At 46.2% G+C, this 17,191-nt stretch overlaps 1 long non-coding RNA gene across 1 annotated transcript; it reads left to right on the plus strand.

Moving 5' to 3' along the window:
* Positions 1 to 4,783: 4,783 nt before the first annotated feature.
* Positions 4,784 to 12,623, plus strand: LOC116856415. The gene is made up of 3 exons (XR_004380578.1): positions 4,784 to 4,828; positions 8,684 to 8,771; positions 12,369 to 12,623. It is a non-coding gene; the product is annotated as an uncharacterized LOC116856415 (long non-coding RNA).
* The last annotated feature ends 4,568 nt before the right edge of the window (positions 12,624 to 17,191 follow it).

Below are 17,191 nucleotides of genomic sequence, written 5' to 3' on the forward strand. Positions count from 1 at the left end.
AGGAATGAACACATACATTCATATGAACAAAGTGTTCACAGTATTGTTATTTACAATAGTATCAGACTGGAAACCATCCAAATGTTTATCAGCAGGTGAATGGATAAGCAAATTGTAGTATATCCATGTGTTGGAATACTAGTAAGCTGTAAAAAAACACATATTATTGAAATGTGCAGCAAAATGGATAAATCTCAAAAGCCGAGTTAAGGAAGAAATGTAGAGTGAAAGAAGCCAGGTACCAAATGTATATCGACATGTGCCTGTTCACACCGATGTTCTGGGGAGCTACAAGGCTTAGACTAGAAGCCAGGTGCCCAGACTCCCTGCGTAGTATGCTTTCTCCTGTCCCATGGAGTCAATCAAGGGTGGAATAAACTATTTCCTCAGAGGAGATTTTTATGATCCAGACTCTTCCCAGGGTTGGCGTGTCCTTATTGGTCTAGAAGGCATCGAGTCCCTGATGAGCCCTTAAAGTTTTGGAGACCATTGCTAAAACTGGAGGTCTCACACTCATATGTGCTCTTGGCTAACATAGAGTTTTTCCATTGTTTACAGAGTATGTGGTGAGAAAACAGCGGCATCAAGTTGGAGCTTGGTGCTCTCCCCTCTTATCCATCTGTGGGTCTCTTCCTCTCCATCTGCATTCCACATTCATTCGAAACATTGATCATACCTGCTGGGAATTGGTTGTCACAGCATAGCAACTCAGGGACATGGTTGTCCTTTGTCTGTTCATCTTTAATCTGTGCCTTTGCTTCCCTGTTTGTCCTGTGTGTACTCAGGTGTATCTTTTTCGGGGGAGGTGTGTGTGTCAATGTCTCTTCTCTTTTCTTCTTTCCCACTCTTCCTCCCTCTCTCCCTTCTTTCCCCCCTTCCTTCCTTTCTCTCTCTTTGTCTCTTCCTCTTCACCTCTTTCTCTGTTTTTGTCTTCCCTCAGATCTCACTGGATTTGTTTTCTTTTTCTTGTCTCTCTGATTGTCCTTCTGTCTCTCCCTACTTCTCTGTGTTATCATGTCTGTCTCCCTCATTGTCCTCCCTCCTCTCTTTACAGAATGTGCATTTGTGCACAAAGCAGGAGCTGCCAAGGGTTCTTGGATTTCTGTTCTTCACCCAAGTTTGTGGAGGACCCTGAGGCCACCCTATTTGTTAAGTAGATTGTACAAGATTTTCCTCTTTCGATTGTTTATGTAAATGCATTTTGGTCCCCCTGATAAGGAGATCTCATTGGACTTGTGCTTTGGACAGAGGTTACACACATACGCGTGTGTGCCTGCGCGCATGCACATGCACACACACATCTATATTTTTTCCCCCAGATTGTAAGGAGACTTGCCTTAGTTTTAAATACAAGTGAAATGGTCTCTTTGAGGTAGATATTCTAAAGCAATTCTGAAGGAGGTTGGAACCTAAAAAACTCAAGTAAGCTTCTATTTCTCATGGTGGAAGCCAGATTGATAAAATAGTCATTGAGCACCTCCTGTATACAAGGGGTCAGAAAAATAGATGTAAACTATAGTCTTTCAGGGACACACAGGCTACTAGGGCAAGATTCAGGTAATAGAACGCATTGTTTACTTGTCTGAGTGTTCCAATAAGGAAAATACAACAAGCTATGAGAAGAAGTCCTTAAGCCTGGAGTAATCAAGGAGGGCTTCATGGAGACAGTGATATTTGATCTGGGCCTTGAAATACATACAAAAGTTTTCCAGAAAGACAAGGGTGAAAGACATTCTCTGTGAAGAGATGGCATGGAAGGATAAAGCAGTTTGGGATACTAAGAACCTAGTGTGCTAGAGGATGTGGATGGAAGATTATATTGGGGCCCTACTCTTTGAAAGTGAGGGCAAGGAATTTGGCCTTTTCCCTGATGACCATGTGGGGTCGTGGAATATTTCCACGGCAGAGTCTGCGTAGGTGAGAGAAGGGAGGTGTTCAGACCAGAGGGAGGAGATTGAGGCAGTGCTGCAGGGGAAAGAGGAGGGAGCTCTAGCAATATTTCTCCTCCTCACATTGTGTGTTTCCTTGAAATTTGGTTCCATCTGACCTCTGCTTACAGGAGGGTTTGTATTCATTAGAAAACCATCAACGAACCTCTACAAGGGAGTCGGCCTTAGGGACATGGAGATGGAAATGACATGGTTGTGCTGGAGTCTTAAGGAGCTTAACATTGAAAAGCAATATGACCAAATTGATAGGGGATTTCCGTGTGACCCATTAGGTACCAGGACAGAGGAAATAGAAAGGGGACATGGGGGCCCGGAGGAGGAACTTCACACAGCATGGGAGGGGCCAGTGTAGGTGGGCTTTCTGGAAAAAGGGAAACCTGGCGCCTGGGTGGCTCAGAGGGTTAAGCCTCTGCCTTCAGCTCAGGTCATCATCTCAAGGTCCTGGAATTGAGCCCTGAATCGGGCTCTCTGCTCAGCAGGGAGCCTACTTCCCACCCCCCATGCCTGCCTCTCTCCCTACTGGTGATCTCTTTCTGTGTCAAATAGATAAATAAACTCTTAAAAAAAAAGAAAGAAAGAAAAAGGGAGACCTGCATTGAGCTCAGAAGATAGGCCAGAATTATCTAGAGCTGTAGCCATTGAAGTGTGGTCCCTCGTTTAGTAGCAACACCCCTCTCTGGGATATTATGAGAAATGCCAATTCTTGGAGCCCACCCCTGAATCCAAACTCAGGGTCTGGGACCCAGCAGTCTGTGTTTTAACCAGTCCTTCGATGTATGCTCAAGTTTGAAAGCCAAGGGAGGGAGCGATGTAGGCAAGGGAGGGAGCCAGTTGTCCCAGGCCCTGGGAGCAGGTGTGCAAAGGCATGTAGGTAGTAGATGGTCAGGTAGGAATGTGGTTCGGAGACTGGAGCACAGACTCACTGTGCAGACATGCCATAGAGGAGCCTAGAAGTCTTGCTGGGATGGACAACGGAGGACCATAAATATTGGGTGAAGGGATGTGGACCTTATCCTGAAGGGAATGTGAAGCCACAGAAGGGCTTTATAGAGGAGACGGGCCTGGTCAGGTTTCTCTCTAGAAGCAGGTCTGAGGGGGGTGCGTGTGTAAAGCAGGGACTTAGTATTTGTTGAACGGACCCAGGAAGAACTAGAACAGTTCCCTCCATCTGATGACCACACTGCAGATCAAGGAGGGCAAAAAAACAAAAACAAAAACAAAACCCAAAAAACAAAATCCAAAACCCAAAACCAATAAACACCTTAACTCTTGAGCCAGTTCCAACCCATTGGTAGCAGCTTCCTGAGTGCTATGTTGAGAAGGATCCTGAAGTCTGGAATCCAGAAGAAATGAGGTTTGTGGCTAAGCAGCCAAGTCTGGCGCAGACAGGAATAGTGGGGAGGTGAGGATGTGGGGGGGCTCATGTGCTACATTTTAAATCCAACTTGCTCTCGCCAGATCATCAACAAGACGAAAACAAAAACACATGTTTTCCAGTACTCATTTGTTCTCAGGAAACCCAGCCTTGCTCCTAGTCAATCCCAGCAAGAATCAAGTCTAAATTAGGTGGAAACGAGTCATTGAGGGCCACGGAGTCCTCTCCTCTGTACACCCCCGCAGTGTAAAAGCCTCCGATGTCTTGACACAATGGCTGAGATTCTATCATTCTGCTTTTCTTTAGGGCAGGACAGGGACGATCCCTGTAGAACCAAAGATGCCACGAGAGGAGATTCAATTCTTTGCTTCACATATCATTCACCCTAGGAGGTCAGTCAGTTACCAGCAGCGGGCCACGCCCAGCTCTTAGGAGGGGAGGAGTCACACGGTTCAGCAGGACAATACAATATTAAAGAAAACTTGTCTGTCCGAGTGGCCTCCCATTGCACGGGATGCTGACTGGGTGCCAACTGGAGGCCTGGAGCACAGCCCAAAGAGCCCCCCTCTGGTGTAAAATGGACTTGAAGACTTGCATTTCATCTTCCAAATTTATGCAATCTTAAAATTCCACTCCATAATATGCAACATCTGGGTTTGTTTTAATGTAGTATTCTTGACATCAAGTAGAATTTAAATTACTTACCCGTAAGTGAAAAGGAGACCCCAGGTAGACGCCCAGTGCTTTTCCTATAATTTTGTACCCCAGTAGACATCCCCCCCCAACAGCGTTCCAGAGGATCTGTGTGCTACAGGTGGGGGGAAAAGGCTGCTGGATGAGCAAGGGAATCCCTGACCTCCCCCCACTGTGCGACATTGGGTAAATTACTTCACTTCTCGGAGTTTGCCTCTCTCATCTGGCAGTAGGAGAACACACAGGATGGGAGGAGTAACATAGATGAAAGTGTGTAGCACAGGCCTTGGCACATATTAGGTCCTCAATAAATTTAAGTTCAATGCCCACATTCAGGACCCCGAGTCATGAAAACCACGGTGTGACTAAATTAGTCCAACACAGTGAGACCCGAAGGGGATGGGAACGTGAAAGGGACTTTTGGATTTTTGGATCATCTCTGCTATTTCCCCTGGCTGTAATTTGATGTTGCTGTGAGAACTGGAAGGAAGGAGGCGTCCCTCCCTGTGGGGAATCCTGGAAGGCTTCAAGGAGCTGGTGTTGGAGCTGGACCTGTCTGCTGGTCGATGACTGGATCACAGTTCATGAAGAAGGAGACTGGAGACCAGACTATCCGGTCAGGGGGGTCTGACCCCGGAAAGCCTAGCCTGCATTAGGAAGACTAGTTTTCATTCAGTTGGCCAGCGAGAGCCATTGAGGACTTCTGAGGGTGGAGGAGCTGTGAAGGAGAAAGATCACATAAAAAGTTTTGAGGACAGGTTCGTTCCCGCCTCTGTGTGGTTCCTGCTCCATCCTCTGTGCCTACAAAAGAGTAAGTGTCAATAATGGATATTTGAATGAATGAATGAATGAATGATGGCATTGTTCTGGCAGCTGGATTTTGGAGCAACCAGAGAGGGCATGCTGGAGGTAGAAGAACCAGTTCAGAGACTGTGGAGGTGCTCAAGGGGTTGGTAGTGGGCTGGGGTCAGGGGCAGCTGGGGGGAGACTCTGGGAACATCACCCTTCTCCTGTTCTCTGCGCCTCCCATGGAGCTCTGACCGCTCTCTGAATTTGGGGGAAAGCTTCAGGGCAGCATAATTCATCCTGACAGCCTTGGCCCAGCGTTCTCCCAGAGCCTCTGTTCCCCTCTGCTCCCTGCTCAGATTGGAACACAGTCCGGGCATGCTCGAGAGAGGAAATCGTCATTTGCATCTAAACATGAAACAGCATTTTCCTGAAGCTGCGAGCAGGGCCCAGCTGGTGTGCATGGGGCTCTCTCACAATTATAGCCAGCTTGTTTCAATTTGGACCTGGGGGTTTCGGGGGAGGACTTCATATGCCGCTTCCCAGTGGGAAGACACTCACACACACCCACACTCAAGTGAGTGCACCGAGTTGGAGCCCCCAGTCCCAGCTGTCTTGGCTGCAGAAAGGACTTCCCGGGGGTAGGAGGAGGAAGGAAGGGATGGGGGTGCACAATGCATTCTTTGTAAACCTCTGGGGAGCAGCTACTTTGGGAAGTTCAATAAATCCACGGGGAGCCAGAGGGAGCGGCCCATGGGTCCTGGAACCTTCTGACAATGTTGAACACCCACTATGTTTGAAGCATTTTGCCAGATGCTTTACTTTGTGTTTTCTGCAGGAGGCAGGTGGGGTGGAAGGCTGGAGAAAGAAGCAGGCTGGTTGCCAAGCCCTTAAGATTGTTTTGAAAAATGATAAATTAAAGTTGAAAATGTCACCGGGGGGGAGAGTTCAAGGAGACTCATTGAAAACTCGCTGCCCCAAGTGAGCCTCGATTCCTCCTGCCATGCCGTCTCTTCCAGTCAGGGCTGGGTGCAGAGGTTGGGGACACACGTAAGTTAATGTCCCCAGAGCTGTCCCTTTTTTCATGCCCAGACTGTTTGCACCTCCTCTTCTGATCGTAAAGAGTCCGGAACCCAGCTGCTTGTCCCTGGACCCTCTCCCCATGGTCCCCACACCGTGCCTGTACGTGTCCACCAGCACAGAGGCAGGGGACTCCGGGGCCCTCAGCAGACTGAGGCTGCAAAGGGACACAATGATGAGAAAGTCCTCACGTTGGGGAGGGGCTGGCCTGGTATTCTGCAAGTGTCTCAGGCTTTACAAGTGTCTGGCTAGGGAGCTCCCACGGAACAGCCACGGACTCCAGGCAACATTGACTTACCTAACACTTATCGATAATAGCTAACGCATCTGCTGTCCTTTTCCAAGTGCTTCGATGAACTCACCTGGCTTTCACAATCACCTGAGGAGGGACAACCATCACCCTCATTTTACAGGCCCAGGGGGTTCTACCACTTGTCCCAGAAAGTGGCAAATGTAGGATTTGAACCCCAGGCCATCTGACTTCCAAGTGAATGCTTCATCCCCACTCTTTGGGGCTACCTTCAGCCAGCTCGGTGTGCACAGCGATAAGTGCGGGGGGTCCTCCTCCTCTAACTCCTCTCTTCAAGGAGCCAGGAGTCTTGCAGAAAGTTCTCCAGCAGCAGTGAAACAGTCCTCTCTGTTAATTAGGTGTTTCAGTTTACTGTCAGCCTTCCCCCCGCCTCCCCGGGAGATCTAGCAGTATTTCCAATAAATTGTGTTTCATGGAAAGAAATAGAAAAAGACAGTGAGTAGATCCCAGGTTGGGGACAGCAGAGTTTCTTTCAGGGAGAACAACTGGGCCATTGTCTACATTAATAGGACTTCCTGGGGAGGGAGCTGGGGGGCCTTACACTCCAGTTTTATCTTTGCAGTGACCAAATTCAATTCCTTTTTTCTTCTCCTTCCCTTTGGTAAGTAGTATATTTTATTCTCACATGGACCACTCCTTATTCCTGCAAAAACAAACAAACAAACAAATTACAGTTTTGGCTTTGGACTTCAAATAGGGATGAGGCAAGGGTTTGCTTGTGTCCCAAAAAATGGAACATTTACAGAACCCGCTGCTGTGGCACCAAGAATTTCCTTCCAGTGAGCGCTCTGGGGTCTCCTTGCACCAGATACCTGTGTCTCAGAGAAAGGCTGTAATGTTCTGCTCTGGTTCCATCAGCTCTGACTCCCATGAGAGAAGCTGAAAAACAAGACCTTCTCTTTCCCAGTGTTCCTTGCGTTGAGTTTTTGCCAGCCAGCTCAAATCACCCAGACTTTGTTTGGATGCTAGGGAGGAATTGGGGATACTGAAGATGACCTCCAACTTCGCAACCTTCCTCATTTCTGGAACAGATTGCCAGGGCACAGTAAGAGTAAGAGCTTCCTTATTCCACTGCTACATTCACGTTCCCTGTGTCTCTTTCAGTAGCTCAGTTGGTTTTGTCCTTTACTTGACTGAATGGCCCTGGCAGTCATTCCTGGAAGGTCTAAACCTGAAGTAGATCCGAATGTGCTGGTTTTCTATGGTCTTCCATCAACTTTTATCACTAGTCACTCTAGGTCATGTTGCAAGAGCACCAACCCGCCTTTTGGTAGTCTTGAGCACCAGTCCAAGACCCATTATTGTGTCCCCTTGGTAGAAGCATTCTTTCCTTGGGAATTAAGGCCTCTGAGATAGCAGAGCCCTAATCTGTAGTAATGGGAGTAAAATTTTTGTGAATGGGTTGTTAGAGTTAATGGAAAGAAGCTCCTTCTGCCATTTGGTCTTTACACCCAAGGAGTTCGGTGATGGGAAGATGGCATCAAATAGTTCAGAACATACACTGTGTCTTGTAGCATAGTCCCCCAACCCAGAAAATAGTGCCATCTGGCAATCCCCATAATGAGTCTTTAATAGGTCACTGCACTGTTCTATCTGATAGATGGCCTGCTTGTGAGTGGTGAAGTTCATGATGAGACTCGTGGTCATGAGTCTGTTGTCCTTCCTCTTTAGACAATGAGTTTCTTGGTCAGAAGCAATGTGAGGGATTCTGTGATGGACATAAGGCATTTTTATGTCTACTGATAGAGACATTGTTAGAAACATTGTGGGCAAGAAAATAAAAATCAAAACCATATATATATATATATATATATATGATATAGCTAATTATCTATAGCTATCTATAGATATATAGTTGTCTGTTCCATTGAAGATAAATCATTGCCCAATACTTGATCAGACCAGGTGCTCTTCCTGCAAGTGACACCGTACCCGAGGCTCAGCCTTGTTCTCTACATTTGATGGGCTGGACACCCATGCATGTGTTCAATAACAGACTTCTCTGGCTAAAGTCAGTCTGGCTGTAGCACTGTTAAACTGCCTCCCTGCAACCATGACCACCTTGTTCATGAGCCCAGTGAACACACAGCAGGGAGGCGGAGAAAAGAAACTACGTAACAACAGAATTGGACATCTTGGCCATTTGGTTATTGAGTTTTACTTTGCTGTGGACAACATCTTTTTTTTGTGTGTGTGTGGACATCTATGTAGACACACATAGCCTCATGCTCTGTGCCCATGCTGAGGGATCCACCCCCAGACCTCCTTGCCACCATCCTCTAATCTTGTTCTCTCTAAGACCCTGCCCATCTAGCCATGTTGAGCACCCTAGGCCTTCCTAATAAGCTCCAAATAACTTAGTGTGAGCCCTAAACTTGGTGGGAGGGGGATCTCTTTTGGCTATTCAGATGCTGCTTAGTTTAAGACCTAATTAATGAAGAACCAGGAGGTAAAGAAATAAGGATTGATGCTTTTCCTTCTCCTTTCCAGCTGAGCTTCCCATCCCAGCACTTGGGTTTTCAGAAAGGGCAGAAGGCCAAACACATGGAAAGCTCCAGGCAGCCCAGCAGGAGGAGAGGTGAGTCATTTACTTCTTGAGGCATTAGGTTCAGTAATGTCCCATTAATCTGGTTCCATCAGGAAATGAGCTGTGTCACCTAAGTAAATTTTCCAATAAGTGAACCTCTCCCTTTCATGTGCCAAAACTTGATTTAATCATTTTGGATGGAAGTCTCTCTAAAACCAATTACATGCTTCTCTGACTATTTCAGTGGAGGATCGTGCCCATATTCTAACCTTTTCTTGAGGACATGGGGACAACTCACTTATAAGGTTCTAATTTAAGAAAAAATAAGGAGCTATTTGCTCCAATAATGAATTTCCTCATCCTTGTGAATTTTGAATTAAATCTTCCTACCACAATAATTTTATTTGTTTCCAGCCTTATTTTCTCATGCTCTTTGGTGGCTGTGTCACAAGCCAGACAAGAATGGGTTCTGGAGTCAGATCTGTATATGAATTCTAGCTCTGCTGCTTATGATCTCTGGGTTCCAGTGTCTTCTATGCAATACAAGTACACGTTACATTTCTCTCTTGTCTAAAAATTTCTACCATCCGGTATCACTGTCAGGGCCAAATATGTATTAAGAGGGAAGACCCATGGTGTGACAGCACCTAATACGTTGTGGGTGGTTAATAATAAACATGACTTCCCAGTGATTGGGTTTAGTTCTTGCTCTGTGATTTCCTTCCCATTCCAACCTGCTAAGTCTGGTGTGCAAAGGGTCACCTGTGATCCTCAAGGGCAAGGTTGTGACTGTCTTATTCACCCCATCTCCAGCTGCACCTAGCAAAAAGCTGGGCATGGGTAGGTGTTGGGACATGTTTTCCTCATCACCACAAAGAAGCATGCCAACTCCTCAGGGGAAATGAAGCCTCTCGTAGAGTACATCCTGCCATCAGTTTTGTATGTGGAGGTCAGGGGACAGGTAACCATTCTAGAGACTTTGGATCTTTAAGCCTTTCCAATTCCATAGTCAAGCCCCATCTCCAATGCCCTCCCCCAGTTTTTCTGTTTAAGGAGAATGGTAAATGCATCGCTGCTAAACTGTTAGAGAAAGGGGAGAAGGTATTTTCTTATTAAACTATTCCTAAGTTCTCTGAGGTGCAGATAAGAACCATGGAAACTTCCCATATCACCCTCTCCCCCTTTCTCCCACCTCCCACTCAAATCATTTCCCTCAGAAGCACTCTGCCCTTCGTGCCATTGATAAGGCATGAATAACAAGTGAGAAATTAGTAGTGAAGGGCTTGCCAGTTGTATTTCTTTTTAAAATTTGAGTTCTTGGAGACAAGACCAAAGCCACATATTGGCAGGGAAAGGCCTGCCTCTGACAGCAGCCTGTGCCAGGCTCCTAGAATGCTGATTCATCTTCTTGGGCAGAGATGACTTCTCCAGAGAGAAGTGGGGGCAAAGAAGGGGAGGGAAGAAAGGGGAGGCAAGGGAAATTCTTGTTATTTACTAAGCACTTAGTATGTTTCAGACTGTATATATGTTGTTTCATTCACCGCCGACCAGAATCCTGTGGGGTAGATAATGTTATCAGCCATTTCTTGCAGACTAGGTAGACGGTTTGAGAGGTTGAAGGATTTTTCCAAGTTAGTGCAGTCGATACAGAAGAACTTTACTTGGTGGGTGATAGAATGTAGGGTAGATGTCTCCATTGAGATATCCTCTCTCAATGTCCCAATCTTACTCATCATCACCCAGAAGCCCAGAAAAAAGAAAGAAATATGGAAACTCTGATAAAATTTTAAAAAATTTTGATGTCCTCTCAAGGTTGGTATCCCAGAGTACAGGAATTACAGTTATCTTCACCATTTTATGTATGTAGCACTTTAGAATTCACAAATATTTTGCCCTCTTGTCCTCCCCACCCCCACTCCTTCCTCAAAGTAGCTGCATGCTGTTTACCACAGGAGCTCTCTGGCTTCACTTTCATCTTAAAAAGGGGCAGAACAGTTTGTGCACTACTCATAAGAAAGGTTTTAGGAGATCAAGTAAGACATTAGCTCTGGTTCTTCTATTATCTCACTCTTTTAGAGTCTGGTGCTTAGTGAAATGGTAATTAAACAAATTATTTGTGCAATTACGTGTTCACCATCAGTTTCTCTAGGGGTCTTGTCAGCCTTGCTCATCATTATATCTCCAGCTTCTTTATCATGGGGATCTCCTTGGCAGTATAGGATATGAATCCAAGTCTCAGGATTGCGGCTGTGAGATGGGCGGAGGGTGGAAACAATCCACTTAAAACAACAGAAAATGAGAGAAATAAAATATTCGAACGGAACTAAACAATGCCAGTGAAGATCCATGTTCACAAGTTACAAAGCCGATGCCAGGACAGGCCGTTCACACCCACTCCAATGGGTGGGGTCAGCAAATTTTGATGCTGACTCGACAGCCTCCAGTTTGGCTGGGCAGTGTGGGAGCAGGGTGAGGGGTGTGAAGAGCTCAGTGATCGGAGTCTGGAAGTCACATGAACAAGTCCCTCAGGTTTTGTTTCATCTGCAAATTTCACTGGAATGCTTTCTGTTTTCATCCACGAGACTAGCCACATTTACAAATCTTGTTGTGAAGGAGATTACTAGTGGTCAGAAGGCTCCATTCTTGGCCCTTCCCATCTAAAAAATAGTGCGGGTAAGGCAAACCCAACATTGATGGCCACAGCTCTCTACGGACAAGCAGAGAACATGCCCACCAGAAGATTTTGAGGAGAAGAGGTTGATGGTCTAGCTAGGTTTTGACAAGGAATCTGGCAAACTCTCTTAGGATGTCTTTGAACAACATCAGTGGAATGTTCTAGATCTGGTAATGTAGTATCTCAACTCCAATAAGAGATGAGCCTACTTTGGTGTGATCCCTTTGATTAATATCTTTCTTCTTTTCCATGCCACTGATACTGGGTTGATATTCTTCTCTTTAATTCTTCTGAGAATTGTCTTCAGATCATTCGGTCACTAACATGTACTGAGCATCTGATCAGAGGCAGGCAAATCTAATTTGATTCTCTCGGCAATCCTCCCTCATGGGCCCTGGTCTTGCTCCCATCTTAGAGATGAGAAAATAGAAGCTTAGAAAGACTTGGAGACATGCCAAGGTCATGTGTGCTCCTTCTAGCTTTTCGTATTTATGGGGGAGATACAGAAACGAAGGTTGTTGTCCTAGAAGAGTGAGGGGAAGGAATCTAATATGTATAAACAATCATGTGCTGGGCGCCTACTGAGTGCTTTATGAGCCTTGTCTTGTGAGATTCACGCACACCTAGGAGGGGTCCTCCTTTTTTGGGGGGGTCTCCCTGCAACTTGCTCATTGCCATGGAGCTGGGACATGAGGGCAAGCTTGGAGCTCTGGTCATAGGCCACGAGTCTTGTCCTACTCTATATGGAGCTGTCACTACAGTGCAGACAGAGCAGGCCAAGCTGGGGCATCTCACTGGAGACTAGGGAGGCTGAGAACCTGGGAGGCAGGGGACACAAGAGGGTGTGGCTGTCCCCGGAGCCCTGAGTGTCACAACCAGTCAGTGTCTGCAAGCTTCCTCCTATTGTCACCCTGCCATTTTGGAGCTTTCAATGTTGTGTTTCTTCCCAGCTAAAAATAAGGTTTTGTTTGCAGCAGGGCAAAGGCCCCGGGACCCTCCTGAGAAAATCCGCAGAGGAAACAGGACACAGAGTGGACGGCAGAGGCAAAACGTCAGCTCAGTTCCAAGAGGCTGGAAGTGTGGAGCGGGAAATGGGACTTCCCTTGTGTTTTTATGTTTAGCTGGGGTTTAATTAATAACCGGCAAACAAGTCTATAATTAACTCGATTTCCCTTTTGGCCGGCCAAGGGAATAATAATAAAGGTCCTTTTTAAGTCCTCGGTGTTGCTGGAAGGATGGGAGGGAAATCAGGCTGCAAGCAACACTTGCACAAAGCGAGCGCCCTGCAGAACCTTCATTGCCCCCACCCCCCTGCAAATTGTATTATCTATACCAGATGTTGCATTAAAAGAAGAATTACTGTACTTCAGTGCTCAAATTATATGTGCCTGATTTATTGCCCTGACTCCATTGTAATGCTACCTTGCAGAATGCTGATAAATGATAGCTTATTATTTTGCAGAGTGCCTGAGTTGATGAAGATATCAAGGGCAGGAAGGGGTGAACTCATTCCAGGCTCGGATCATTCGGCTGGCAATTTTGCACTCCTTTTTGATATTTTAAATCTCCTCACACCCAACCCACCAAACATACACCCTTCTGGTTATTTTTATTTTTAATCTCCAAAGTGGCAGGTCCAAGACCCTGTCTTGGCTTCCAAGATACATAGGCATTTTGTCCATCGAAGATGAAGCACCAGTTTTTAAGTGTGACATTCAAGACCTGCCTCTGACTCCCCTTGCCAGCCTCCCATTATTTCCCTTTCCACACGCTCTGTTCCAAAGTGCTATATGATTTAGCCCATGCTTATCTTACCAGCCTCATTTCTTGTCCCTCTGCCATAGTGCCCTTCTTCCAGTTTCTTGAATATCCAATCACCTTTGTATAGAGCCTTGTACATGCTGCCCCAGGACCTTGGTATATGCCACTCTCTCTGCCTAGAACTTTCTCTTTCCTCTTTCATTTGGTTAACCATTTTTTTTTTTTTTGGGGTGGGGACAACAGGATGTTCCTCAACAGGAACATCATTTCCTCACCCCCAATATTTATTAGATACCCTTTCTATTTAGTCTCATGGTGTCATGTGCTTTTTGCTTCTAGCACTTTCCATAATGTATACTCATTTACTTAGTTGTGTGATTATTTTCCTAATTCCTCTACTTTCAGCTCTGTAAGGCCTGGGACTGAACCTATTTGTTCACCACTATAATTCCAGAGTCTGATGCAGAGCCAGGCATAGATGCCTAACATTTTTTATTGAATGAATGAGTGACTAGGTGAATGAAATAGGCGGCTGCCTGCCTATCTCTGACACTGCTCCTCCTCCTGCTCTTGATTCTGCCTACTTCAGAAAGAATCTCTTTCTCACTTCTTTCTTTTTTTTTTAAAGATTTTATTTATTTATTTGACAGAGAGAGAGAGATCACAAGTAGGCAGAGAGGCAGAGAGAGAGGGGGAAGCAGGCTCCCTGCTGAGCAGAGATCCCGGACATGGGGCTTGATCCCAGGACCCTGAGATCATGACCTGAGCTGAAGGCAGAGGCTTAACCCACTGAGCCACCCAGGTGCCCCTCACCTATTTCTGGGCTTGTGGACTTGGGCAAGTTACTTGACTTCTCAGTGCCTCAGTTTCCCCCATACATAAAATGGGGATAACATTATCCATTAGAGTGGTCTCATCTAGTGGTTGTGCAGATTAAATGAATAAGTGTGTTAACAAACTACAAAGGATATCTGGCTCATGGTAAGTACTGAAGAAGCGGCTAAAAGAAAATATTCTGTGTGCAGCCTAATAGTTATGACTGTGCATTTATTCTAGCTTGACTTTAACTTGGGCTCTTGCTCTGGCTCTGCTTCCTCTAGCCACACCCTTTGTCTTGGACTCTGCCTTTCGCAGCACACAAGGCTTCAAAGTGGGCATAGGCTAACTGAAAGGATGGTTCAGGTAGACAGGGAAGACCCGGTGGCCGGTCTTCAGATGCAAACTGGGCAAACATGTCTGTGCCAGCAATTATAGGAAGTTCAGCGCATGACTCCCTGGAGCCTCAGCGTGAAGTTCAGCCCAATACTATTTGCTGAGCACTTGATGAGTGACGGTGCTGTGGGAGGGCTAGCAGCTTGAGCATTGGAGAGGGCCTGGTTCTGCTCTTGCTAAGCTCAGAGTCCGAGTCAGGAAGTGGCAATCAAGGGGGCTGAGTGCTGTGGGAGCCCTGGGGAGGGGCAGCTGGCCCACACGTGGGGAAGCTGCTCAATGGAGCTGATGCCTGAGCTGGTTCTTAGAAAGTGGAGATCACTTCAGGGTGCTAAACCGGGGACAGAGTGTTATCGGTAGAGGGAACAGCATTAAGAAGGCCCAGAGGGGCTGGAGAATAAGGCATTCAGCTCAAGGGAGGGCTCTGTGTATTTGGAGGAGAGCACAGATGGGTGCAGAGGAAGACAAGGCCGAGGCCCCAGGACTTCACATGTCATGCTAAGGACAAGGTTGTGTCCCGTGGCTTGTGAGCAGCAAGGAGAGGCTTTGGAAGAAAAGAACGCCACAGTCATCTCCAGATGCTGTCAGAAAGCAATTTGGCATTCTGATCCTGTTAGATGGAGGACAGTGGTAAATGCTTTGGCTACACACAGACCAAACTCAGTGCCATGGAGCAGATGGGGTCCAGGGTCCAGGTTCTAGGTTCTAGGGTCCAGACACACTTTCCTGGGTACCATGTGAGCTCCCTGAAGGTCACCCATTTTTTAAACTCAAGGGTTTTAAAGATGTGCTGGCTCTCCAGGCCTGGATGGGGCTGCTTCTCCGTCAGCACAATTTGCTTGAATAGCTTCCGGGGGGAAGTTGCAGATTCGTGAGTGAGCAAGCAGGTGGAAAGGACAGAAGGTAGCTCTTGTTGAGGCCCTACTCGGTAAGGAAACTAGCATATGCCCGGAAGGAACATTTTCTTCTTTAATCCTCCTCCAAACCCTGAGAAGTAGGTATTGTGACCCCTGTTTCGATAGATGAGAAAATGGAGGCCAGAGAGACCAGGAAATTCATCTAGCTCACCCTGGTGGTGGAATTTTAGTTTCTTTATATTCCTGCTATGTCGCTGGCTGTTTGCTTCATGCAGTATCCAGAGTAGGGTGAATCTTTGGTGCCTATGTCATTGATCCACTGCACTGTAAGACCATTCTGTGCCCAGCACTGGTGTTTCACACAACAGGCATTCGAACATGTCTGGCTCCAAACTGACAGAGAAGCTCTCAGTCACTAGAGGGCATTATGGATATATAATGTGGAGTGAAATTAAAAGGTACAGGTGATTTCCTTCACCCAGCTAGCCTTCTTTCCTTCTTGCCACCCACCCATCATTCCCTCATATACAACATAATTATTAAATGCCTCACACATACTAAGGGTTAGGCTAGGGACACTGGGGCTAAAACTTTCAAGTCATTCACTGGTTGCGGCTCACCATGGGGGGAAGGGCCCCCAGGGACCTAAATCACGAGACCATATAGGCAGCCTGTCACACAGGCTCAGAGTCTCTGAAGACTTCTCTGAAAAGGCAATATCTGAGCTACATTTAAAAAATGAGTTGAAGCTTGCTTAGTGTAGAAAGAGAGAGAAAATCGTACCCTGGGCTGTGAGGTCAGTGTAAGCAAAGGCTCAGGAAAAGAGAAGGGAAGCTGAGGACATGGACGTGCCCTGAGGGCTTCAGAAAATTCCAGGAAAGGTTTTATGTAAAGTGGGGTGGAAGAGAGAAGAGATTCTTTTCTTTGTCTGTTTGGTCTTCTATAAAGATTGCTTTGGTGGTTAAGAAGAAAATACAAAACTGGAGATAAAAGCAGCTTAAAGGCCAGGTTCATCTAGGCAAGCAGAGCTGGCTGTCTGGACTGATGCAGCCCATACGTAGCTAGAGAGAATTGGATAGAATTTCAGATTATTTATTATTATTATTTTTTTTTTAAGAGAGAGGAGAGGTAAAGGGAGGGGGAGAGAGAAAATCTTAAGCAGGCTCCACGCCCAGCACAGAGCCTCATGCAGGGCTCCATCTGATGAGCCTGAGATCATGATCTGAGCTGAAATCAAGAGTTGGATGCTTAAACAACTGAGTCATCCAGGCGCCCCTGGAAATTAAGATTTTAAGAGAGACTTTAAGGAAATAGAATGGATGGATCTCAGTGACAATAGCAATGAAGGAGCAGATGAACTAGAACCCAGGTTTTTGGTTCTAGTGCCTAAGAATTGGAGGTGATGTTCCTGGGGAGGAGAACATGGAGGGAGAGGAGAAGTGGGATGTGGAGAAGGATGACAAGTTTGATTTTAAACAAATAAAATTGAATTTTGAAAATTGAATTTGAACTACTTTCAGGATATCCGGGTAAAGATGTCCAGCAGGCAGCGCCACACATAGGTCTGGTTCTTAGAGAAAGAGAAGACGCTCGGTGGGAGAGAAGGGTTTTTAGAGGTACAAGCATGTGGATGGTCCTTAAAGACACAGATTTGAACGAGTCCAACTAAGAATAGTGTTTGAAAGAAGAAGAGATCACAGTGGAAGGAAGAATCTGAGAGGCTCAGCAGTCAAAGATCAAGACCTTGAAGGTTGGGTCTAAAGAGCGGGAAGAAGCCTTTTTGAGAATAACATCACTGAATCCCAGAAGGGAAGAACTTTAAGATGGTTTAGTTAATGGTGGCAAAAGCTGCAGAGGTCAGGAAAAAGATGGACAGGGTTTTATTTATTGGTTTTAACAAGTAACATGGGTAAGAGGAGTTTCCAAGATTTAGTGCTTTGAGAGGGCACTAAGGCAAAGAAGCGGAGGCT

The sequence above is a fragment of the Lontra canadensis genome, unplaced genomic scaffold, assembly GCF_010015895.1.
Source record: "Lontra canadensis isolate GAN:19392208 unplaced genomic scaffold, GSC_riverotter_1.0 scaffold109, whole genome shotgun sequence".
Lineage (NCBI taxonomy): Eukaryota > Metazoa > Chordata > Mammalia > Carnivora > Mustelidae > Lontra > Lontra canadensis.